General features: G+C 34.7%; 1 protein-coding gene across 7 annotated transcripts in view; it reads right to left on the bottom strand.

The window, feature by feature from the left end:
* Dgk (diacyl glycerol kinase 1) overlaps positions 1-27476 on the bottom strand; it is a 419112-nt gene that overhangs the window by 207276 nt on the left and 184360 nt on the right. The gene's annotated exons all lie outside the window — the stretch shown is intronic.

The following is a 27476-nucleotide window of genomic DNA, read 5'->3' as shown; positions in this document are numbered from 1 at the left end:
AAGAAAAAAATTAGTCAAAACACTAAATTAGCTGTATACAAGAACAAGACAGTGATCAAACCAGTTTTAACTAACGGATCTGAGAACTGGGTTAGAAATAAAACACTTGATCAATGACTGGAGATCTCTGATATGAGAGTTCTCTAGAATAAAAAAAAATACTGTAGTGAACAGATTGCATGAATGACAGTATCATTAAAAATGAGGATATTAGAAAAGAATTCGCCATTATTATGGCGAATTCTTTATATTAGCATCCATAAACGTGTTGTAGAGCTAATCTCAAGTGGTATGGTCACTTAAGGAATGGGAGAGGAAAGATTAGCAAAACAAGTGTTCTTTGCCAGGTTGACAGGGTAAAGACCCAAAAGAAGACCAAGATGTAGACGAATTGACAGTAAAAAGCGTCTTAAAAGACAGATATAAGATCTGATAATATTGGATTGTTGACAGATTCATTTGTAGGAAACTTTTTGATTTGAAATTAGTAATAATGTAAATATTTCATGTAGTACTATCATAATTATTATGTACACCCTGTGAGGGTACATGTTAGGAATTTGACGATGATACATCAGTGATATAGTTGTACGCCTCCGAATCAAAGAATTAGAATAATTCTTTGAATTAGAATAATTAGAATAAACGAGCAACATAGCTCGTTTTAGTGTTGAATATTTATAAAGTAGATTGTAGCTTGGATTTAGCAACCTTTTACTAGAAATACGCTTAGGTATGGGACCATTACCCTGCTTTCATGGAAGTCTGAATTGGCTTGAAAAAAAAATTCAGATTGGTTTTTAGAGTACGGTTTGCCGGAATATCTACCGCTTAGTCCAAGGTACTACTTGCATTCTTTCATGGGCGGGATTGACATTAAAAACCAAGGCTGATGCAATGCTGAACAATACCATACAGCAGAATAGCAGCAACAAAAAAGATAAAGTGCTGTTAGTTGGCTACAAGTTGCTAACCGTTGAACTCTTTATAGATCTTATTTTGTTTAGAACTATTTTTCGTTTTACCAGCAAATGTAAAACATGCAAAATAAAAAACTGCTGCTTTCAGGATCAGAGGTCAAAGGATTAAAATTTATGCGAGACTGAATTTTCTCATGGGCCTCAGCAAGTGTTTAAGTTAAGAGCTTCCAGAATTTAAAGTTTTGCTGTAACTTAATGTATCAACGTATTCCAAACTTTTTACTATTGAAAGTCTCATAATATCTAGAAAATGGAACTACAGACATCAATGCAGAACAACAACTTGCAATAAAAATGGCTTTCAATTTTGCAATAAATAAAAAGAAGAAAATTGGAAAAGTATTAGAAAGTATTAAAAAATTATCTAATACAGATAAATTAGTAAAATAATTCTGAGAGTGTACACATGAAAATGCCCGATTTATTTTATACGCGAGTGACATGTTACTACAACATCAGATTAACAATTTGGGTCAAAACGTGTTATTTTGTTAATAACAATACTTTGACAATACCTCGAAATTTATGCGAAATATTAAAACGGAAGAAAACCCAGATAATAGAAATAAGCGAACACTACATTAATTCAATCTCAGAACATTTCAGTACATATACTTTGACCTTCAAGAACATGCATCAGATGTAATGAATGTTCAATACTTTGATCATTAAAATTCTTGTAGAATATTAGTTCTAACATCGTAAATAACTTCATATTTTCACAATATTTATTCCTTCAGCGTTAGTGCTGCAAAATTATGTTCTATTCCAAGAATATAGTTTGCACATTGCGCAAGAAAATTAGTAATACAAAATTCTGCTAATTTCTGCAAAATTCTGTTAATTATTAACACGTTTTAATCCATAACTTTTAGGAGTTCAAATTAAAAGTTTATTTTTAATGCATTTGAAATATCAAAATTAAATTTAGCAATAAAAGTAACAAGTCGACTGAATAAATATTTGGGGGTTGCTGGAGAATTATTTTGTTCGAAACTCTTTTTTTTAATGCGATCTTACCCACGAAAGAATGGAAACTTACTACAGCACATTAGTACCGTAGGTGGTCTAATGATTAGATAAGACAAGAACCAAGGTCTCAAACACCGGGCGAAGAGCAGACTCATTATTCATTTGCCCAAGCACTCCGCTGTAACGATCTCTTCCAAGTGTATCTTGTTCCGTTTTAGTCATCTTCCGAATATAACTTTCTAGTAGTTGCTTTCTAGAAGTTCGTAAACAAATAATGCGATACCGCAGGAAATTTACACAAATGATATTGAAAACTTAGAGCTTACCTTACCATGTTTTCTACTGGTCGAGCACTCGCAACCATATTAAAGAAATTTAAAATATATTTTTAGATAGACAGTAAAAAGTTCAATCTATTATTCAAGGCACATCATTTAGTTTACCAGTAACTTAGTTTCAAAAATTACACTACCACTACACAATAGACAATGGGGGGGTCTAAGATTATCCTCATTCGGAATAGTCATTTATTGTAAGAATATTTTAAGATGTTAAATGCACAACTTATCACTGTCAAGATTCCTGAAGATCATGTATCATTTAGAACACCTAAAATGTGCACTCGTTCACCTAGTTTAGAGAAAAAAAAAGGTTGATAGACTATATTACTGCAAGGAATATAGTCTATTAACTATTTCCTCTATACAAAACCCTAAGCCATCTGCAAAGCAAGAAATTGTATTCATCTTTCAGTCTTAGTGAAAGATCTCGCCACAACGACGTCTGATATACTTGATTCCATCTGAGACGTGTAGGCTGAAGTGCTCAATGTTTCTTTTGCCATTTTAAATATGCACAACTCATTTTTAAGTCAAAATGCCCCTCCCCCAGGAGACGATAGTTGTCGTAAACCAATGGATCTGGAAACATTCAAGAAGTCTTTGGGAGAAAGTTTAGTTTGTTATGCTGAATGGCTACCGGGGTGAGTAGTTAAATAAATACATTTCTTTGTTATAATTTATTTGTTTTTTTTTATACTTCCGTCTATAAGAACAATAACCTAATACATTCAATTCCTAGTAAATTATATTATAAATATATTTTGTAATATTTATATTATTCAATCTGTACATTAATGATATTGGGAAGGATTTGACAAGCGACATACAGTTATTTGCCGATGATGCCAATAGGGTAAATCAGGAGTGCTGCTGATATGCAGTACTTGCAGAATAATTTGAATAGGCTGGAATTGTGGGCATGGGAAAATGGATGTTAGTAAATGCAAAGTCATTCACTTCGGTGTGATTAGATATCCAATTTCATATTATATTGGTGGGATTACGCTAGAAGAAACTGATGAGGCTAGGGATCTTGGCGTGTTGGTAGATACTGTACGCCCACAGATGCGAGATCCTCCGACACTTCTGCGAATGTCAGAAGAAGGAGAATCCATTCCGATATTAGGGTAATAATTGCGTTTCGTGGGATAAGTGTTTATTATTATACGTCGTTAAATTAGCTTTTCTTTTATGAAAATTCTAATTCTTAAAGTGGTAACTATTTTGCTTGCGCAACACTTGCAACAGTTAAGTATAAAGCACGTGATTTTGTGACCAATTCGTACATTCTTTATTTCTTTCTCCCCTTCAGCATGAATTCTTGGCTCCTTGCCAAAGTCGGTTCTACGAAGTGTTGGTGTACAATAGCAAGTTGAAGTTCAGCGGCCATGTATTAAGTAGTAATGACTGCAAATACAAATCAAAAGGTAATTGCAATGCTGAAACGGCCTTCCAATGCAAAGGTAAGGATGCCTCTTTACAAGGCCTTGATAACCTCACTTGGACTTTTGTGCACAGGGCTGGTTGTGATTCTGATACAGTAGAGAGAGAATGTTAAAATGATATCAGGATTGTGGAATAGTGATCACGAAGACAGATTGAGAATTCGTAGACTGCAGATACTAGCAAACAGGGGAAAGAGGGGTGATATGCGTGAGACAAAAACTTCTTAAAGGATCATACAGGATTTCAGTTGATGGAATTTTTCATTTTATGGAGGGTTGGGAAAGGACAAGAGGGCATCCTTGCAAGCTAAGAATGGGGTGAGAGCTAGATTTTTCTCTCAGATGGTAATGCATGATTGGAATGGATTGCCATTGGATGTTGTGAGTGCAAGCAGTGTGAATGAATTCAAGAATAAGTATGATAGTTGGTTCGTGTAGTATGTGGCCTCCCTCGATGAGTCCCTGACTCTCTGGAGGCTCTCTTAATAATAATTATTATAAAATATATTTTGTAATAATATAATATTTTTCCGTTTTTGTATTTATGTTATAACAGTTAAGTCTGACATTAATAAATCAATTTTGAGGAATCAATTAAAAAATAAGTTCGAGTCTAATAGATTTGAAAATCACTGATGTACAAATTAACCGACATTTAAAGGTGGCGCTACTCACTGTGGCTGATGCACTAACATTATAATGCCGTTTCAGTTTTTGATGTAGATATACTATCTTGTGGCAAAAATCGGCGTCCTGATTGGCCAAGTGTATAGCATCTCCTTTATTCAATCATGGTTTCGAATTCCATTATAGCATAAATGTTTGTCTAAGTATTTAGATGGCAAGTAATATTCGTCGTAGGTGTGAGAATACAACCCTGATTATTTGAGGTTTAAAGTGATTTGAAACTTGTCTGTGCAAGCAGTACCAAATGTACTGTAGGTTAGCTACTTTTCGTGGGAGGTGGTGACAAAAGTATAGATACCCTGGTTCTTTGTTTTTCTTCCTCGAAAAGTACATTTTTATCCCTAACTCGCCTGGCTATGTTAGCAGGTTTTCATATTCTTAAATGATGCAAATGAAAGTATAGATCATGCAATCAAATTTTGTTTTAAGTGCGAGATATTTCAATTTTTTTCTTTGCTATTCTTCTAATAGTATAGAAATTTCGAAGCAAGAGCTTGTCAGCAAACGAATCTATGTATTCAAGCACATTCCTTATATTTTAAAGTTGCATCAACCTTGATGCAGCTTTAAAATATTTGGGTTGCTTTCTTCCTCCTTCAGATCACGAGTAGTAACCGCTATATTAGAATTATCTGTGTGCTGTTAATTATCTGTTAATAAAATTATCGTTTATAATTTTATTAACTTACAAATTTTTCAAGACTTGCATTTCCTTCATTTAAAATTTCACATCTAAAAATTTGTTAATTCAATTTATTCTACAAATTCCAGATGGAATTTTATTGCGATAAAAATTCGAAGAACTTTTCGAATTTTTATCGCAAGGGGTTATTTTTAATTTCAAAGCAGAAATTTCTTAAAGAACATTCGATCTGATAATTTTAATGACAAATTTCCATCTCCATTACATACTAATTAAACAACTAAGTCAGTGGTATGAGATGTCTGATTATAAAGAGTTTAGAGTATTTAAATATGAATTCCTGCTTCAACGAAATCAAGTACGTGATTAATGATTGAAAGACAGTACATTAAAACAATGTGCATCCTGGTTAATCCACACCCTTTAACTAACAACCTATTATATTACAAAATATTAAACCAGTAGATGTTTAATTATCTGTGGGGAAATGTCTGAACGTATTCATTGTATTAAGGCAAGAGAAGTAAAAAAAATATCCTAAATTAATATCGAGAATAACAAGAACACCAAAAATATACCCTCAAATAACAAGCCCATCGTTAATGAATAAAAAGGGAGCAGAAGGGAAGGATCGATTAGCCAAAAACTAGATAAATGTATTTATAAACCCAATTTCTATCTGCTTCGAAAACTTTCAATCTAGAATTGGTGAAATGTATGCAGTATCGAACTCAGATTTTTATGCCTAGCAAGATAAATGAAACAACTTAGTCCAATCCACTATGGAGATAAATTTGCTATTTATTTGGAGGTTCGTGAGTATTCAATTTGCAACTTAAGAAGGTTATTTGAATAAGGAGCAGCTCTTGTTGAATTCTTTCTCTCATCGCGAAGTTGCATAACAATTGAGCTATTTGTTCCAAATAATGGAAAGTGTGTGTGTGTAAAACGCAAGGGACTGGCAATAATTCTTTCTGTGGCCTGATCATGTAGAAATTTCATTCTCAAGGTGCATCTTTGATGCGATTAGGAGGCTTCCAAAGACAACGAGAAGCGAACCATTTCTTATCTCCTAACTAATGTGTTGCGCTTATCTGGGAATAGTTTTAAAAACACTTTCATGTGACAAGCGCGTATTGCCCTCCCGGCGTGTATTTCCCCATTTGAACTTGATGTCGCGTGTCGCCCAACAATTGATCAGCAGACAATGAACCAAGAGCAGAGCAATTTATCATACAACACGTATGGGAGGGGAACGGAAGATTAACAAGAAAGGGGGGGGGGGGAGAACGAATCCACGTGTTCTTCCTATGATCGCAAAGTGTTGCGAGAACGTTTCAGCTGATTACTTCTCCATTGTTTCGAAACCCTTACGCAACATCCCCAGAACATTTGTACGAAAGCAATAATGGTGTCTTCATACAATGCAAAAATTTGGTTTTGTTAACTGTCCTTGTATTTTCTATTTGGCTTTTTTTTTAAAAAAAAAAAAGCTTTTAACGATTTACGTATTTTCTTTTTTTTTTATAACAGAACATTCAGCACTGAAAAGCGCACTGTGATTGAATAAAAATACAGAAACTTTACGTTTTAGCAGACTCAAAGCACATTGTGTGATTTTGTTCTCTAAATTTATATATATAAAAAGAAAGAAGTAATTTTGATAGAAAACACAGGTGTTTAATTAAAAATTGTAATTTCTTATTGATTCATAAAGTATACAGTATAGGGTTATGCATTGAATAGCATATCGGGTAAATGGCTTCCACGGCTTTGCTGGCACATACGCATTCTTTTGTCGAATTTTTCCATGACAGTTTTGCATAAATGTGGCTGAATTTCGTTGATACAGCGCTCAATTTCCTCCTTCAAGGCGTGGGTGGTCGTGGGCTTGTTGGCATAAACCTTAGGCTTCAAAAAACCCCTAAGAAAAAAGTCCAACGGCGTTAAATCTCATGATCTGGGCGGCCAATTCTGATCGCCAAAACGGAAAATTACGCGACCAGGAAATGACTCATGCAGTAATTGAATTGTTTCTCGGGCTGTATGGCATGTGGCACCGTCTTGTTGAAACAACATGTCGTCCATATCTATATCTTGCAATTTAGGCATAAAAAACTGGATTATCATGTCGCGATAACGAGCACCATTAACTGTTATTGCCTTACCAGCCGCATTTTCGAAGAAGAATGGACCGATGATGCCTCCAGCCCAAAATCCGCACCAAACCGTAACACGTTGTGGATGCATTTGTTTCTCAACGATCACTCGTGGATTTTCTGAACCCCAAATGCGACAATTTTGTCGATTAACGAAGCCATCAAGATGAGAATGAGTCTCATCGCTGAAGATGATTTTGTTCGAAAAATAAGCATCCACTTGTTGTTTTCCATAATCCATTCAACGAACTCTCTTCGCTGTGTGTGGTCATTTTTAATAACCCTGAACTGTCAGCTGTCACGCTGTCTTTTTTTTCTCGTTGGCAACACTTTACCGCACAAATGGCGCTAAATTTAAATCTTGCGTGAATTTTGGGACACCCTGTAGAAAGATTATATTTTTGTGATACCGTATTTAATAAAAATATGTACTCAAAAAAAAAAACTGAAGTATTTATCCTCTGTTTCTCATCTGGATGATTGTTTAGAATCATTGTTGTGGTCTACGTTTGCATAATATATATAATAAGAACTGCTGATTTTTTCCTGCTTTATCTCTTTATAAAGAGAGCTCCTTACAGCAAGCAATGGCGTTCCGTAATACTCTTCCTGCTCTGGAACTTTAAAGTGTCTTTAGTATCTTATATAATTCATTAATCACATTTTGAATGGGAAATTTGTTCCATATATTTATTTATCCTTTTGTTCTTCCTGTATACACTTTCTAAATTTCAATCCAAACGAGGTATAAAAATGATGCATTGTCGATTGTCATATTTATAACAGCAACAATGAAATCGTACACGTGGTACAAAAATGATGCATTGTCGATTGTCATATTTATAACAATCATTTCTCACAGCAACAATGAAATCGTACACGTGAATGATACTGCGGATAATATTTTTGCGTCAGATTTGATTATGTTGTATATAAACTTTTCTGAAGCGATTCTGCATAACAAAATGCATTTGTTTCTTTTTTTACTTTTACCTTCCAGGTAATTATATTAACAACTCGATAATTTAATAAGTGAAAAATCAATGAGCATTTATCATTTATAAGGTCACCGAAGTGCAGCAGTCAGACGATGCATTCCACACGGTACTGCGTTATTAATTGCGATCTTGAGAGGTACCCTTGACGTTTCAAGGACTGAAGGATTTGATGGTAAGTGGCTCAACCAATTATGACTAACATTTCTAACTTAATTCTTTGAAGGGGCGTTCGGCTGTCGGCGGACAAAATGACCACAGAAAGACTTGTGTACTTGGAATATCGAACCATGTCACCGAAGTTGAATATTTATCATGCCAAGAATATTTCGTTTACTGACAAATCTATTTGTTCACAGTTGTTTAAACATTATAACAAAATCCTGCCATTTCTTCGAGCAATCATTTCTAACAGCCAATGATTACAATTATTTAATTAATGATTTTTCTGGTTTTTACATCTCTGGACAATGAAGCAAGGTATTTTAGCGCACACCATTTGAAAAAAAAAAAATATTTTTCTTAAGGGATGATTAAAGGTTCTTGTTGGAGTGAAAACTGTCCCTCTCCAATACAAATTCGCAATTGAAACATGAATTTCTGCAGGCGTTATTGGAGGTGACGATTTGATTTCGTTATCTGTAATGGCACCATTTATCTTTTACAATATGTGGAGACACGAAAAGAATTCATTCCGGAAGCTCATTATACGATAAAGAACGACACTTCTTGTTATTCTCTATTGAAATCATCTAGAACGGCTTATCAGCGAAAGGCATTATTGATTTGGGGAGTATAATTTTATGCTGGCAATGTCCTATTCATTCCAGATTGCTGCGGAGGCCATAAATATTTATAAGAGAACTTCCTGCCCGCTTCTACTTTAGGACGTCATAATACTAACAGATAAAGGGTTCTTGATGAGCGATGAAGAACAGATGAAAGGTGAGCAATTTTCTTTATTGATAGATATTACTTTTGACGCCGATGCATTAAGAATACCAGTTTTGAAGACGTATACGCATTAAGCAAGAATAACTGAAGTATATTACTAATGAAATAAAAAAAATCTCGTTTAATAAAATATGCGAAGCGATCGTGTTATTCACAATTTCTGGCTTGGACGCATCTGATCATGGTTTCGTGATGTGGGATAGATGGAATTAATCACCAGGATTAAGAGATAAAATAAAATTTTTAGTACGTAGTGACGATCTCACACCGGGCGATGAAATGCATTTACAACCTCAAGGCACTTAGAAAGTACATCTAGATGGCTGTAGTTCTCCTAGTGACCACTTTGGGAATTCATAAAATGACAGCGCCACCTGATTCCACTTAATTACGTCTGATTATCACGGTATACGAAACAATTTCAAACACCAATGTGTGCATTATAATGCAATGGAAATAATTCGTTATAAACTATGACGATATATGAAAAGTACACATCTTGAAGATGTCTGGTATATGCTAAGTAGTCATTTTTAGTATTAGGTTAAAGAAAGAGCCGGCTTTCACGCAACCAATAAAACACAATCTCCCTTCTAGATCTGAATCTAGTGTTTTACAGCTTTATAAGAAAAAGAAAATCTTTCATACAAATAATAACAATAAAATAAATCTGTCTGGAATTATTAGGAGTGGCATCTGGTGTTATAACAGACGAGCCAGAATTTGAATCGAAGTGGGCATGTGGTCGAGTCATCTTCAAACTCGAAACCAGCGAAGTACTTAATGGAAATAAAGGAAACGGAATAAGTTTCTTATGTAAATGGACTTCCTGGAATTCAAATGATTTTCAGTAACACAATAACACCACCACTGGTGCTATCACGTGATAATACCAAAATACTCGGAAGCCTAATTCAAGAGTTCATTCCTCAAAAGGATGAGCTCTTAGAAAGACATTCTTATAAGGAAAGCGTACAACAAAATTTATATTTCTTATTAACAAATAATTTTATGCGTACTTACGTACGTAACGATATCGTCCCTACCACCATACTCCCACCTCTTTCATCTCCATGATATTTACAACTTCTTCAAATACGATCACTTGCATATTAAATTGTGTGTGAAACTAAAGAAATTGAAGGGGCATAAAGTGAAAAAACATTCACAGAGAATAAAAGCATGTGTGTGTATGAGCGTGCTCATACAACCTCTGAGTTGGTTGTATTCATTATCAAAAACACTTATCCCCCCCCCCTATTTTTTTCTCTATACTGATTGGAACCGCTGGAAAAAATCATGCATACATGTTTTTCTCCGGCTACTATTCTATTCGTCGGTGGGTTGTTTCCCTTAAATTTGTTTAAGGAAATTTAGAATTAAGGTTTCGTGCTAAATTATATTCACCTCCTTCAATTGTGATTTACCGTTTTATACAGAATCCGATTATATAAATTGTCACGTGTTTCCCTCTTTTGTTGGCGTTATGCCAACAATAATAAAATATGGCGTGAAGCGTTCACCTATTTATTAGCAGAATTAGTTCTTTTTGCGTCTACTTAAAACTGAATTTCGCATTAAATTCAGGATATTTATTATCTTCAAATGCTACGGGAGGATAAAAATACCGCTCTAAAAATTGCTAATTAATACAGTGAAGTTAGTTCTACAATATTTATTAACAGTTAATGAATTTGAATGATATTATAGAAAGTATTTTGACCTTAAATACAAAATAATAAAACGTCAGCCGAAACAAAATACACAGCAACAATGGCCAATATACTTTCTTCATGATATATATTTGCTTAAACTTATTACGTATACAGGTAATCATTAAGCGGAAATATTGTGAGAAGGTTTTAGAGATTATTTCAGAAATGGAAGCTTTTGTTTAACCTTATTGTGATATCCAGATCATCTATTAATAACTGATATTAGTTTGACATTTCTCTACATTCTAAAAAGTCGATTTTTTTTCAGTACATTGAATGTTATTAATTTTCTAAATGTCATTAAGGTTTAGCCATATGTCTCAGTGAAGCGAGATTTTTTTTTTTTTTTTTTTTTTATTTCCTCGAGATAACTTGATGAAAAGTGTCTGCGCGCGCGCAGGGATTAAACAAATACGTATGAACCGACATCTAATTAGAAAACTATGACTTGAACTTTTTAATAATTTATGCGCTACATAAATAACGCGTCATTGCTAATTAAAGAGATAATTCTGTTTACGCAAGCAAACCAACGTTGTTTGGATAATTTAATGATTTTAATTTAATAATACTGCGTTTTTCTACGCATGAGTAAAACAAGTTCATTAAACTAAAATTTCCTTTTCTCCGAGTTTATTACTCGCGTCTGATCAATCTTACTATAATAAAACTAGTATTTCGACGTTAGTTTCACTCAAAAGCTTATAATTAACATTCCACTATGTTCAATATACAACATACCATTATTGCCTGTACACGCGCGCGCGTGTACAAGCAATAATATTTTCTGCAGCTGCAGAAAATATAACATTACTATTCTTCTTTTATTTATCTCTCATTCACGCATTTATCTTCACACAATTTCTTCAAAACTTATCACTTAAAGCAACTTGAGGCGGAAATTAAAGAAAACATTAATTTTTAACATACAAAACCTTACGTTAACTATTCATGTTCTTTCACCAATAAGGATTTGTAATCCATTAGCATCCTGTACTATTTAATATTTAGATTTGGTAGTAAGAACTTAAGTAAATTTCTTTAAGATTTAATCCCAATGAGAAGGAATGGCATTATAAAAATATTTTGTCATTTTAACTAATGACAATGAAATATTAATGTACATTTAAACACTATTTAAATAGGAATTTCTAAAACACACAACACATCGAAGAGGGTACCTGCATTACACTAAAGGAACTGGCCTCAGGCACACGCATTGCACTTTGAAAACGACCTATACATTCACCCAATATCGGGTGAATATATCGGGTACTCACCCAATATATTGCATATTACTTCAATCACCTTACAATCCATGTCTCCAATAATAAAAACTGAGCATGCCCTTCGGAATTCTGAATTTGGGTCTTTCAAAGTGAAAAAAAAAAGGGGGTGGAGGGGAGAATGGACTAACCAGTCTAGTAATCGCACCACGTTTCATGACCCCTATTTGGTTCACGTTGATCAAGTAAATGAAATCTACACGTGTACTGTACTTTCATATAGATCTTCGGACACAACGTACAGACTCGTGTAGCACCAATCACTGGAACATGGTTCCAATGGAGAGGGAGGCTTTTCAATAGGATTCAATAGAGATCGATTCGTTTCCAAAGAAACGTTGCAACAGGTGCTTTAAAACGATGGAATTTCCACGTGCAGCTGAAAAGAATTTGGCGATAATCAACTGGTTTAATTATCTAAGAAATTTTTCCGGCAGTGCATTTTCCTCCTGGTAAATCAATGGAATAATTAATTCGATGCGCATGATGACCTAATTCAGTATATCTTCTAGACAATTGGTCTATATTGTCATAAAAACGCTGGATTTGTCACGGGATGCGCATCGAAATTATTCATATTTATTAGACTGAATACGAGCACTTAATGAATTGCCTCCGTGGCTCAGTCAGGATTCGATTCCCGTCAGTGACGCAAGGAACCTTTATCTGCTCTCTTTCGACTAAAGGTGAGTTAACCGGTCTCATAGGGATGTGAAGGGGTTTTTTCCTCCCTGTTCGTCCAGTTAAGAGCGCTGGAGAGCTTACATTTTAGTCAATAAGCATTTATCAAACGAACTGGTAAATGCTATCCAAAATTTCTCGTTGGATATGCAAGAGAAAAAAAAAAAAAAAAAAAAAAACTTACAGCATAACGCATTAGACGAAAGAAATATTCCGCATAAATGTGAGCTGTCTGAACTTTAATTCAAAATATTTGCAAACACTGAGGCCAGTGAAGTTTAGAAGAATCTTATTCTCTCCACAGGTCTGTTGACTAAAAAATTTTGCCACAAAATCACGGAACGCATTCGGGTAAGTTATCTTTTGAAGTTTTATATTAATATTCCAAGAACGCGTTTCTGTCAAGCGTACATTTGGAGAGAGAGAGAGAGAGAGAGAGAGAGTAAGGGAGAAAAGCCAAAAAGATCGCATGGGAGAAGAAATTGAAAGCAATGATGGAGCGTTATTGCGCTGCCCTTGTTGACTTTTACTCAGGACAACATGGAAAGAAATAGGGGAGTTACTGCAAGTAGAGATGGAAAACTCTTGAGAATCAACAAGTTATCGTTTTCCTCTAAGTGAAGGGGGAATGTGAATTTTATGACAAGTTTTTTTATTATTATTATTTCACATGCATTCCAAACATTTTACTGGCCATTTTAGGATCTCAAATTAGCCAAGTAGTAATATATAAAGCTAGAATTTCTAATAGAAAAAGAAAACACTATTTTGTTAAGACCTTCCTTTTCCATTAGTGGATAAATTACACCTTCAGATCTGTTTAGTTACGTAATAGGGACTGCTAAGTATCAGTAGAAAGCATTTAAAACTCCATTTCGACACTTAACGACTTCGAATTGTCTCGACTGTAAAATGGGCATGAAAGATACGCAAATCGATTGTAGACGGCGAGTGTAAATTTATAAACATAATTACAAATGAATATGCTAATGCATATTATTGTAATTACTGCCTCCCCCTCGTCTGTTAACTGTACTGCTTTTCTCGTCTGTTTTGCTGAGATCAACAAGGCCTTTATGAAATTTTGCATACGACAACATTAAAGCTTTATTCCAATTATTACAATGGCTAGTTTTCGTGAATATATGAAAACTAGCCATTGTAATAATTAATATTATACCTGATCAATATTACATGTGAATCTCTTTTCAATACTTTCAAAATTTTTAACTGATCCATTTATTTATCTGATTTTCGGCACATCAGACTTGGTCAATTTGCATACATATTGCTTAGCAAGGTGTATTGAACAGTTAACTATGCGAATACGAATAGCATATCTGCGAAAGAATTACCATAAAATGCAGCACATACAACAGAATCCGGTAACAGTCCCAGAGCTGTTTTAATCTCTGAAATAACAATTATGTCTACACGCGAAGCGAAGCACGATCTACTAACATTACTGGCTGATGCTCACAAAAGATAAAAATCTAAACTAGTAGTCAGTTTGTTCGCTCGTTACATAATCGAGGTGTATTTAAACAACCCAAGTAGAATTTTAAACGAGAACTTCGGAGAAAGTATCTATTAGTCATACACTTGTAACTGTCGTAAACCATATTAGATTTCAGTTAGCTGCAACTTAAGTGAGCCCTTGCAGCTTCGTTGGAATCCCCTTTCGCCATCCATAGCTCTGAATTAGCAACTTAAGACGACTTCGAACAATAAAGAAAATGAAATAATATAGCAACTGTCTTTAAAACTACTAAGACTCTCCGCTAGACTATTAAGTGCTTTGTATCTTATCATGCATGTAAGTTATCACTGTTAGAAGCGAAAAAAAAAAAATAAAACCCGGATGCAATATTTCCAAAGCACAATGATAAGTTCTGCCTGTTATCTTTCAGTGTTCTATTTCACTATTACTATTTGAAGAATATCCCAAGTGAAAACAATTTATACTGCACGACACCTCAGCATGATCTACAATGGCTTTGACTCTGAAAAGTCTCAATGGCTATGGTTTAATGTTGTTTTTTTTTATCATACGTAAAATGTAATTATTGTGAGAAAAAAAATTGGCTATAAGAATAAGCAAAAATAACTTCTCCATTACGAAGCTGGATCACTGTTAACAGCGAAATGTAAAGCAAAAGTAACGGCAAATTTAAAGAAACTGTACATTTTCAATGCTGACGTCTTCCAAGCCAAAATTTTCCAACTGCAATTTTATACATGAAACAACTTTGTATTCGTTTCTTTTACATATGAAATGGAGACTTGGGTGATCTAATAAAAACAGAAGTCTCTCGGCGAGTGCTTTGCATTATAGGATACTTGGCATCCCTATGTGAAATCGACGGCTGTCCTTATACAATTAAACTGCCTCATGTGATGATACGCAGAATTTCACTGTTTGTTTAGGGCAAGATAAAACACAGATATTTCTTTTGAAGTGTGCAATATCTGATTACTATCGATTTCCAAAACTTCCTTCTAGATATAAGAAGCGGTGAACAATCAAAAGACTGATTGTTCACCGAATGCTCATTTAAAGCTGCAAAAGAAGAAAGTATTATTTAATATTCAGTAAATAATACTTTCCCTCACTCACACTTGTCACTTTTTATTTCTAAATTTCAAGTACTTACTGTTTAAGGCAAAACATTCACTCACTCTATTCGGCTTTGGGTTCCGAAATTGGATTAAGTAAAATATTCGGAAGACTTCGATAATGAACACTATTCTCATTTCGGAGAACTTCTCGTAGCCCGTTTCCGGCCTGCAGCGCAACAAGTAATCTAACTTGGGGCCCGAACTAACGACGTTCACCTCACTCCATATTGAACTCATTGTTTGGAAAGCGTTTCTTTCTTCCTGTTGCTAAGCGACAGGGTAATAGGTGAAAACGAGTTATCTTTTCACGTATTTCGCTTCGCTTCAGAGTCAATTTACTTGGTGGGAAAAGGAAGCCGTTTTAACGGAGGGGAGGCACTATTGCTAGGGGCAATGTCAATTGGAAATGGAGGTAACATACCTCCATGCTATCTTAATCTGACTTGCTGCCGTCCTTACATCTTTCGTCTGCTGGATGCAGAAGAGAAAGTCGTCAGAGAATGGACCGCAGTAGTGAGGGGAAACTAATCACCCTGGAGACCGTTGCTATAGCAACGGTTAAATCGGAGGGTACAGTAGTGGGTCCTCAGGAATGGTATACGCCAAGGTGGGGAGAAAGAGCATTTATGCACGTAAGACTGAATTTTCACATCTCGTTTCACCTAGTAGGATATACGGCAGGGTGTCATGGAGATTTTTCTAACGGAAAATGTGGTTTTTCATATGACAAGACAACCCAGCCGAAGAATACGTAGTTAATAGGTATAATATACTCGCCTCATAGTCTAAGTTGCTTCCACCGAAATTTGAATAAAACCAACTCTCTCCTCATTCTTTCTACCTAAATCCGTCATTAACTCAAGTTTCTGATTTTTTATTTAAAAAGACGTTTAAAAAATGTGCTCATTGTTCTGACTTCGAAAGATACCCAATTTACTTTAGGTTATTTAACAGCTCAGTGACATGTTTGTGATCAATAAGGATCTCCGAACCTCGTTATGTAGAAACTACAGAACATAATGTTCGACAGAAAAATACCTGCACAATCTCACAAAAAAAAAACGGATAATTTCATTTCCACAGTAGATCAATCAAGGATTTAATATGGAAAGAAACATTAACTGAAATTTAAGAATGAAATTCCGTTAATGTTTCTTCCTTTGTTAGATTCACGTGGTTCCATTTTTATCTAACCCTTTGTCCCAACCTCTCTCTCATAAGTAGGCCCATCATTAAAACAAATACGCAAATAACTCCGGAAACTCCCAAAATATCGTTCGGCTTGAACCTCGATTTCACTAATGCCGTCAACTAACTGTGTGTTGCAAACTGTTAGTTCTGTCAATGGAATCGATGGGTTAAATATATATTAAAAAAAAAAACAATAAAAAAATTCATCCCGTAAAACAACCAGGGAATACATAATGACCTACAGAAATATTTTGGTTTAATACGATGGTGTAGTAACTTTCCGTATATGGACGTCCGCATGGCTTAATATCTTACTGATTATTTACAAGTACTACTTAGTTTTAATTTAAAGCATTTTATAACTTCTTAATAACCTTCACAGCAGCCCGTTTTTCCTTCTTTCTTTAGAAACTTCAGTTATTGACATCGCACATTTTATCAATTACTAATACTTCTGATGACCGGTTAACTCTCTTCGTTGCTGGGAATGAATTCTCAGCGATCTCCTTGTTAGTCACGCTCCTACGCAGCGAAGAATGGAGACAGTTCGATTTCTGCGATTTGCACTTACGCAAGTGTGCGCGATTAGCGGGAAGAGCTAGCAGCGGCCATGTAAACAACTTGCTCTCTACTCGAAGAAAAGTTCGAAATCGCAGTCATTGTGGATGACCTTTTTAAAAAAAGGTCGATTCTACCGTACTAATATTACAGAGAAAAGCAAAAATCCTTATTCTGAGATATTAAAGGCTTCAAAACCTCGTTTTGGTAATAACTATTCGCTAAGGCCAATGGCAAACGATAGTTCACTGATAAAAAAAAAAGTATCCAATATCAAGTCTTATATTATCCTCTTACTTATTACCACAATGAGTCTGCTCTTAACTGGTCCGGTACGACATGCTTCAAGAGCATGTCGTATAGAATAGCATTTTTTCCGTATGTAAGTAGGTTCTCTAAATATCAATAAAGTTACTTTCTAGCTAAAGCAGCTGCTAAATCGTGTTAGCAAAATATACTAATACCAATACATAAACGGAGATCATCAATGAATGTATATATACATATATACACACACACACACACAATACCTGATGTATATTATACTGCAAAAATTCCAGGGACAGCCGCATTTTCCCGAATACCAATCGTAAAATACGTGGCTACGATAATAAAGGCAAAGGTAAAACGTTAAATGACTAGTTGTGTTGCTGTAAACGATACCTGAAATCGGGCGTGGTTTGGAGTTAACCGACTTCCTGCAAGGTGTTTTTATCACAAGCTTGCATATTAGTCGATCATTTCTTACGATTACAGCACCCGAGTATTCGAGATCAACTGACTGAGGTCATCAAATGACAAAACGTTATGGTGAAAAGAAACTCGAGAAAGAGGCAGCCCTCCAAAAATTGATGAAAAGAGACAGGGGTAAACGATTAAAAGGATTATGCGTTTCACCCACTGTGCGGCGGCAGATTTAACGAGGAATTCAGAAATTGTGTGTGTGTGTGCATCGTTCTGGAGAGTTGTGGCGGAACAGGGTTCGGTTTCATTGACGACTAGCGCATAAGCCAAACATTACCTCGAATATGCTTCAGTTTGACATGCCAGGACTCGTTGTTGGATACAATACCTTTGGCATGGTGTCGTTTAGAGAAACTAACGATATATATACTTCTTTAAATATGATACGAGCTTGGTTATAATGCCTCCCAGGAGAGTTGTGTATCATCACAACACTGCTAGGGTGATAGCGGTGCGGGTATGCTTCTCGTTTGAACTAGAAATGTTCCTTGCCAATTCATGGAATAAAACGACAGAAGTCAAATTTCTCGTATACAAATACAATGTAGCAACATGACCACATTACTCTATTCCAGATTTAAATCCGGTGTTCTAACAACTTATTCCGCTATGATATAAAGGTTACACGGCAAGGGAAGGTGGGGGGATTTTGTAAGTTCATTCTGATTAGATGTCCAAACAACTTTTTTTATAAGTATTTCTTCAACACTTATTTTAAACTATTCCTAATGTCCACATTTCTTATTCTGTATTTCCTTGTGTCCCAAAGTAGACTACTTACATTGTTAAGAATGTCTGGCCTAAACTTCCATCACTAGAAAGTATATTCCTCAGACATTTAAGTTCTCACTGTTCTTCAAATCTTGCCCATTAAGTCCAACATCATTAACGTTTTAAAACCATGCTCTCACTCTCGTACTATCAATATGCAATCCATAGTTCTGTATCACAGTTTAATTTGTCCCATTTCTTCTGTAGTTCTGAATGCGCCCAATATTTTCCTATATTCTTAAGTGAAAACCACTCCGATTTATAAAATTTAATCTTCACATAGCTCTTAGACTTATATTCTTATTCTTGGTCATTTCTTCTTTTCCTATGCAACTTTTTCAAACTCAACCAGACTTTTTTCCGTTGAAAATACTCAAAGGCTTTTTCCAAATTCCCAGGGTCTTTATCATTTCTCTTACAGCAACAATCAAATCAACAGTTGATCAAAAAAAAACAGCTCTTTTCTTAGATCTTCCTCTATTTTATCTTATTCTTGTTGCCATTATCCTTTCCGAAAAATTTACACAGTGACACTAATGTTATTCCTCTATCGTTACACTCCTTTCTTGAGTTTCCTTTATACAGTCATCCCTCGACTTAAGTCGGGGTTCCGTTCCATCTTGCAGGACGTAAGTTGATACATTAAATCAACAGAGTCCTAGGGGTTAGGGACTTAACCGTAATAAGTATATTGTCATTTTAATTTTTAAACCCTACAAAACTGTACTGTGCGTTACTGCCACTATAAAACAAGAGAATAATCTCCCAAAATTTCCTCCTCCACAATCACATCATTACCTTCCCAATGTGAAGTACCAGGCTGCGACTCTTCTGGTGTAACCTTTTTTTTTTTGATGAAAATGCCCGATGTGCTTTGCTTATTCCTCTTCTTTTCATCATTAAATTGTTTATAGCAAACAAAAGCATCATGTACATCATGCTTTTCTGCTAATAAGTAGCGTTCAACATTGGGGGTCCATGTCTTCAACCATTTTGAGAACATCGCTAACTCAAAAGAATTGTGAATTGTTTCACAATTCACAATTCTTTTGAGTAGCGTTCAACATTGGGGGTCCATGTCTTCAACCATTTTGAGAACATCGCTAAGTCAAAAGAATTGTGAATTGTTTCACAATTCTTCACTGTGAATTGTTTAACTCCCTCTTGTTTCTCTTTTCCTTCTTCCTTTTTTCGTTCTTCCTCTTCTGCAACACGTTGTTCCTCCGGTTCGATCAATTCTTCGGTGGTAAACTCTTCAGGGACACTTTCTATGACTTGAACCATGTCGTCATCATTCACTTCAAGATTCAGATTGTTTGCTAGGTCCACTATTTCTTCACTCAATTTACAAAGGCCTTCATTTTTTTTTCAAAACTTCCAAAATCGTGCACAAAACTTTTCAATGTCCTTTTCCATATGCCACTCATACACTGAAAGGTCACTTCGTCCTAAGCCACAGCAATAGTTTTAATAGCATGATAAATATTTAATGCTTTCTAGAATTGCATGAGAGTCTGATAATTTCCTTCAGTGGTAGAAATGGCTTGTGAAAACGTTCTCCATAGATAATAATCCTTAAACACTGCAAGAACTCCTTGATCCATCAGTTGGATCAATGAAAATGAAGTGTTTGGAGGGAGAAGCATGACCTTGATCTTAGGTTGAAGATCACCGATGTAAGGTGAATGAACTGGAGCATTATCTAGAATTAATAAAATTTTAAATTCTACATTTTCTTTCACACAACAGCTTTCCATTTGACTCGCATGATAGTTGATTAAGGCATCCTGAAACAATTTTTGAGTCATCCACGACTGCTTATTGCTCCGATAATGAACTGAAAAAAAATGCTTCCTAATGTTTTTGAAGGCTCTTGGATTCTCACTGTGCCATATCAAGAATGGTTTCAGCTTATATCCAGCCACATTAGCCCCTAACAGAATCGTAACACGGTCTTTAAGAGCTTTGAAACCAGGCATAGATTTTAAGATTTTTGTGGATGAATGTCCGTTCGGACATTTTTTCCAAAACAAGGAGGTCTCATCCATATTAAATATATGCTGTGGCAAATAATTTTCCTCCGTAATAGTCTTATACAATTTCTCCACTAACTCCTTTAATGCTTCTCATCAGCACTTGCAGATTCATCATATATTTTCACATTATGCAACGGAAAATGCTGCTTGAATCTCATGAACCAACCGGAAGAAGCGTTGAATTCGCAGTTGTAATCGGGCCCTGCTTTCTCCTTCAACATGTTGAAGTGCCTTAGCGGTTATGGTCAGTGCTAAGGGGTATGCGCTTTTGGTTCAGGTACTCTATCCATGATGCAAGTAGTTTTTCCATATCACGGATAGGACCATGTCGTTGCTTTGTCACTATCGTCGATTTAATGGAAATAGATCCTTTCACAGCCTCTACAATTTTATCCTTAGTTTTCAAAATGGTCATCACTGTAGAATGAAACCATTCGAAGTCATGTGCGAGCACACTTCCAATTAATTCCATTAACATCTTCCAACTTATGTGTAAATTCAACCCAGCTTTATCTTTTCATCTTTAAACTAATGTTAGTGCATGCTAAATACTAAACTTCATTCAATTCCATCCACTTAAGAGTGTCTTTATTACTTTTTATCATTTCAAATCAGTCGGTCCGTTGCAAATGATCCGAAAAGAGCTCAACACATACTTCGTAGGATTTCAAATACCAAAGTTCAAGAAAATCGTTCCAGCTAGAGATGACGAATAACACGTGTAACGTGTGCTTGCACATTTGGCAGTTGTGACACTACTTTGAACAGGCAAGGAAACATTTCAAATTCATTCACCATGCAACTTTTTTTTAAACAGAAAAGCACCAAGCGAACAAGTTGTGCATTCGCTGAAAAATGTTATCAGTCAGGATAATGTTGTAGCTTAAAAATGTCTTTTATATTTAATTGTCGCTTCTTCCAGTTGAGATTTTATCCGTGGAAGTAGGAAAATGCGTGATAATTTGCCACTTAACCAATAGATGACCCTTCATTTATTTTTTTAATCGCACCGTCATATGGTAATTCGCATAACAGCTGAGCCAATGCAATCAGTGTGCGGTAGAAAACTGCAAGTAGATATGGAAATACTTGCATGAGCATAGGAACAGCGAATTTAATGAAAAGAGCACACGTGAAAACAGGCAGGATGATTGCAAGTACTTCTCCTGTTCTATTATTTATATCCCAAGTGTATTTATAAAAAGAGAAAGATGTTTGTGTGTCTACTTCCAGATTTCAGCTTTCTCACCGATAATAAATTTCTTCCATTAACCTACCCTCTTACCAAAACTGCCCGTGTAAGTGCTTGAGTGTAGCGGCACGACACTCCTCACAAATATTTCATCCTTTCTCGTTAAAAAAAAAAAAAAAAAAAAAAAATTCACGCAGTAGTCTTCACAACATCAATCATCCATGTGACGCAGTAGGGGTAAAAGTCGTGTATTCAGCACCCAAGGTTTAAATGGAGAGTGAAGGAAACATCTTGGATAAAAGCAACGTAAGTAAAATACATGCTAATGCCAGGGTGCCCAAGATGCGAGTTCACTGCTATGCACCACCTCAGCACGATACCGCCATATCCAACAACCTAACTTTTTTTTTCAACAATTCTCACCGAGCTGATAAAATGCAAAAGTATTTATACAACTGCCTTCTGTATAAATCATGTTTAATTCATATTTACTTTAATTTACCATCAATATTTTAGGCGAAACGCTGTTAACATTAATGATTACTTAAAATCAATCTCTTTATATTAGTAGGCACAGTCAGCTGTAATTAGAACTGCATATCATATATACATAACATTAAAGTATATTATATTACTAATTCAAGTGATAAATCACCGAATGAAGTTTTCCAATGCACTTTTAAGTTATTATAAAAATTACAGATAAGCAAAGAAGATGAAAAATAAGATAAGCTAGGTTCAGAACTATATAAATACGCAGGAACAAGATTCAAAGAAAGACTATTATTTTTAAATAAAATTTACTCAACTGGTATCCCCCAATATCAGTAAACTAAATTCCTGTTACAAAATATATAGCAGAATCTTAAATAACAAACTAATGAAATATTCCATAAACTTTATTCTAGAAGTACAGAATGGATTTAGAAAAGGACGATCACATGTATAGACCCAGCCATTTGCCTAAAATTAATAACAGAGAAAAGAAGAGAATATAATTTAGAAACACATATTGCATTTATTGACTTTGTCAAATGCTTTTTCAAAGTTAAAAGAAACATATTATTTTAACATATTAAAAGAAAGACAAATACCAAATAATATCCTAAAAGCTATCATAAGTATATATGAAAATACGTGATCAAATACAAATAAGATTAAATCACGAGCTATCATATACAAGAGAGATAAACCAAGGGGTCCGACAGGGATGTCCCCTCTCAGCAACTCTTTTTAATATCTACTTAAATGCAATAATAAAATGGAGTAAAAATTTACATCAAAGAATTAAGCTTTCACCTACACTTAACTTAAACACACTCCTCTTTGCAGACGACCAAATAATAATTACAAATTCTGAAGATAACTTACAGAAAGCTATTTTAAATCTAAATGAGATATCCAAAGATTACGGTATGATAATATACGGAAAAATCAAAAACTATGGCCTTTAAAGGAAAAGATCCAGCAAGAACTAAAATAGTAATAGATAACAAGATCTTAGAACAGGTGAATTCATTTAACTACCTAGGATGTATGATCACATATGAAAATGAAAAAGTTATAAACGTAAAAATTGCAAAATATTTAAAAATAACAGGTGTAATTAACTCTATATTTAAACCAAACCTAGTTCAAAAACAAACCAGGCTAAAAGTATACAATACATTAGCCTTACCGGTCTTAATGTATGGAAGCGAAATCTGGACAATAAAACAAAAAGACAGATAAAACAAAGATTAACAACAGCAGAAATGAAGTTTATGAGAAAAACTGCAAAGTATACCCTATTTGATCACAAAAGAAACGAAGATATTATGAAAGAATTAAACCAAGAACCAGTAATAGAAAAAATTAAAACATAAATAGATGGAACACGTTCAAAGAATGAAAACAGAAAGATTACCAAAACAAGCCTTAAAGCACAAGCCATTAGGAAAAAGAAAACCAGGACGTCCTCTTAAACGATTCAACGATGACTTCTAAGGCAGGAACAGGCCATGCTAGGCCTAAATCCTTGATACGTATGATGATGATGAGGTTGATGATAAAAATTACAAATAAGCACATACTTAGCTGATGTAAGATTGCAATCCAATCAATTTTGGAAAACTCGTAAAAATTTAAATAACATTTAATGCATTCAATAAAATGGGATATTTCATAAGAAATACATACACACGGAATGCTATTTTTGAAACATCGCAGTGATTAAGTTTAGTTTTTAATTTGATTAGAATTCGGAAAGAAGCAACCCGCGTATTTTCCACAGACCAGTTAGTACATTTTGGAGATAGTACATAGCTGTGTTTTATGAGACTAAATAACCCACCTTCAACTAAAAAGCCCTTATACAGATTTCTCGCCTCCTAAACGGGATGCCAACCCATTTTACCAAATAAAGGGCATTTATATCCATTGAGCTGAGACGGAACAACCAAAAAAGCAATCATTAACAAAACGATTACGAAACTGTAGAAATATTTTATTAATGAGCTGTGTTTTGTAGTGTTGCTATGCCTGTTATTCAAGAACGCGATGTAGTATTTGTTCTTTACAAACTAAGGTCTGATGACTAACTCTACAGGTGTGCTGCATTTTACAGGTGACCAATATCGTGCTAAGGATAGCTTTTTCACCACTTACCTCAGCAAAAACAATATATCGTAATTCATTGTTTTATTCAACCCGTGAATCATCTGATAGGGTTTTTTTTTGTTCGCAAAGCTTTTTAATATTTAGGCAAATATTAAAATGCACGCTAGTTCTTCCCTATCCTGATAGACGGAAAAAGCTATTTCGTATTTAATTCGTTTTTGTATCCTCGAAAGAAAATATCTTTTTTAATACAAAAATGAACCAACTTAGCTAGCATACTATTCTTGCATGTAAACTATTAAGTATGGGGATACTTAAGTAGTTCATATGAAATTAGATTAAAGTGTGTCATTTTGTTCACCATTGAAACTACGACACTACAAGATTACCCATACGAAATATGCGTCACATAGAAAGATGTTAATTGTGAAACAAAACTAACATGGTTGGGAGATTTTTGTACAGATTCAAAACACCGTTTTTAAGAAATTTCGTCTCCAGCCAAAATCCCATAATAATAAATAAAGATGGATAAAATCTAAAAAGTACTTGACGCAATTTGCAAAAACCACCTTAAAATGGCTTTAAATTCAATTATTATAATAACTAACGATGCCCCTCTTTAAGAATGTTATTACAAAACAGGATTTACGACTGTGTGTGATCATTTCGATAATTATATTTTTCAAACTGTCACCTCTAGTTCAGTTGAAATGAAACTAGATCTGCACAAAGACTAAATCATTTGTTAATATATATTTAGTTTAATTATCGACGAGGTTTTTTTAAAAAATAAACCTCGTCAACATCTCGAAAATGGTGACTAAAAACGCTACGTCTCTAGATAGATACCCGGTAGTCTATAACTTATGTGGATTAAGTACTACTTTTATTTATTTATTTTAGAAAATTGTGTAAAAGCCATTTATTACGTAATAAAATTAATAATCAAGTATTTTTTCCCACTGCTATTTACAACCAAATAAAAAATTCTAAAAATATTCATAATGTTTTTTCCCCATTAAACGGAAGGCAAAATTTACGCTAATAACACTATTGTTTTTAAAAACGTAACAAATTACTGTACGTCACAATGGTATGCTGCGCAAAACAATCGTAATTATCATATTACCAACTTTGGAATCTTACCAACAACTGTTGGTAAGATTCCAAAACTAGTTCAAGTGTACTTTACTAAAACCTACAGAATTTTCCAATAAGAATGGAAACAAAGGAGGAGAATGTAGGTTTTGACAAGGAATAGCATACATCTAAAAATCCCTAGACAAAATGTACGGCAGTTGTAATTTTTATTATTGCCACACATGATTCTTATTCGGAGGCGGATCGCTCTGTTGACTGCAAGATAAGAAGTTCAATATGTGTTTAGGTGTACACATCTGAACAGAAGTCCATTTAAACTGTTCCTCGTTATCTGTTGGAAAACAAATATTTGAGAAAACGACCTAAGTCGAGCGAAAGTGACGTCAGATTGACGCTTTCCGATCTTTTTTGCTGTCTATTCCACTGCGGCCTGTGCGCGCTATGAAATGCTGGACAAGTCCGCTTGCTCTTACGATCCATTTGGTACTGAGAGGTTTGTTTACCATAACTTCACTTGAAGGGTGACCCATTAATTTTGAAGTGCAAAGACATCTCTCGTTCTTTTCCCCTAATCTTTAGGTAGTTTGGACGAAATGCACGATAAAAAAAAAAAAAAAAAAAAGCGAACTTAAGCCTCGATTGGTTATCGTACAGCGAATAGAATAAAAACGGTTGCTAACAAGCGTATCTGAAAACATCGAATTCGCTTTACTGGTGACCGTTCAAGGGACCGCACAACAATCCTTAAAAAATAAAAATAAGATTTTTTTTTTTTTTTAAAGTAACTTTTAGTCGAATGTTTGTTGCTTTTTCATGGCTCTGGAAGGAACAATTAATCAACTTATTTTCTTGTTAATGGATTAATTAAAAACAATATCCGCGACAACCTTTAATGAACCTATATATACGAGGGAGGAAAACTATGCATATAAACAACAAAAAGCGTTAACTGACCCAAGCAGCCTTAGTGGTCATTTATCTTATACAAGTACGGAAACAGCAATTTGCCGTGCAGACTTTGACAGGTTTAATGATATTTGGCCGCTTATTATCCTTGGACGGACAACAGAGATCCTGAAGTCGACGCTGATGTAGGAGACGCAGCAGAAAAGATAACGTTATCAGCTATCTGGTTTAAGGGTTAGTGACGCAATCATGTGGGATCGAGAAATTGGGGGTGAGGCAGAGGCCAGGCTCGTGTAGACCTATCACTGTTATTAGATCTCCCTAAATAGCTTCTAGATGGTTCACATCATCCCCACGTTTGTCGGTTTGGGGTCGGCCTCACGCGATACCTCGTCTATCATGGATTGGCTACGCGAGTTTCATCTTACTAGGAGAACAGACAAAAACGACCTGTTTCTCGTAATCGATCCTTATTATTATGTCACTAGTCTCGTGCATTTCCTACTTCTACTGCTTCTGAAAGTTGCCTTTCTTGTCTTTAGTGATAGTTAACTCCTCAAGTATTAAAAGAAAAAAAAATTTTTTTTAGCCACTAATTTTTAAGCTATTTCACAAACGGGTAATAAATACAGTTATACAGAACACTTCTGAGAACATAAAAAAAATAAACCTGAAGACATATAATGATGCAGTAATTTCTTTTTGGATGTTCGGAAGTGTTCGTATTTTTAACTCATTGATCCAGAAATTTAATACAGTAGTTTCATAACATTCGAAAGTTATCCAGTTTACTCCACAGCCACTAAACTAAGATTCATACAAAAGTGAATACTTAATATCCTGTTTACGAAGTATATTACTTCTTAACAACAAATTAGGAGTAATTATCACAATAAGTT

This window comes from Typopeltis vanoorti, chromosome 15, assembly GCF_054136105.1.
Source record: "Typopeltis vanoorti isolate ZY-2024b chromosome 15, IOZ_Tvanoo_1.0, whole genome shotgun sequence".
NCBI lineage: Eukaryota > Metazoa > Arthropoda > Arachnida > Uropygi > Thelyphonidae > Typopeltis > Typopeltis vanoorti.
The sequence above is the reverse complement of the archived record's forward strand: the minus strand, read 5'-3'. Positions and strand labels throughout refer to the sequence as shown.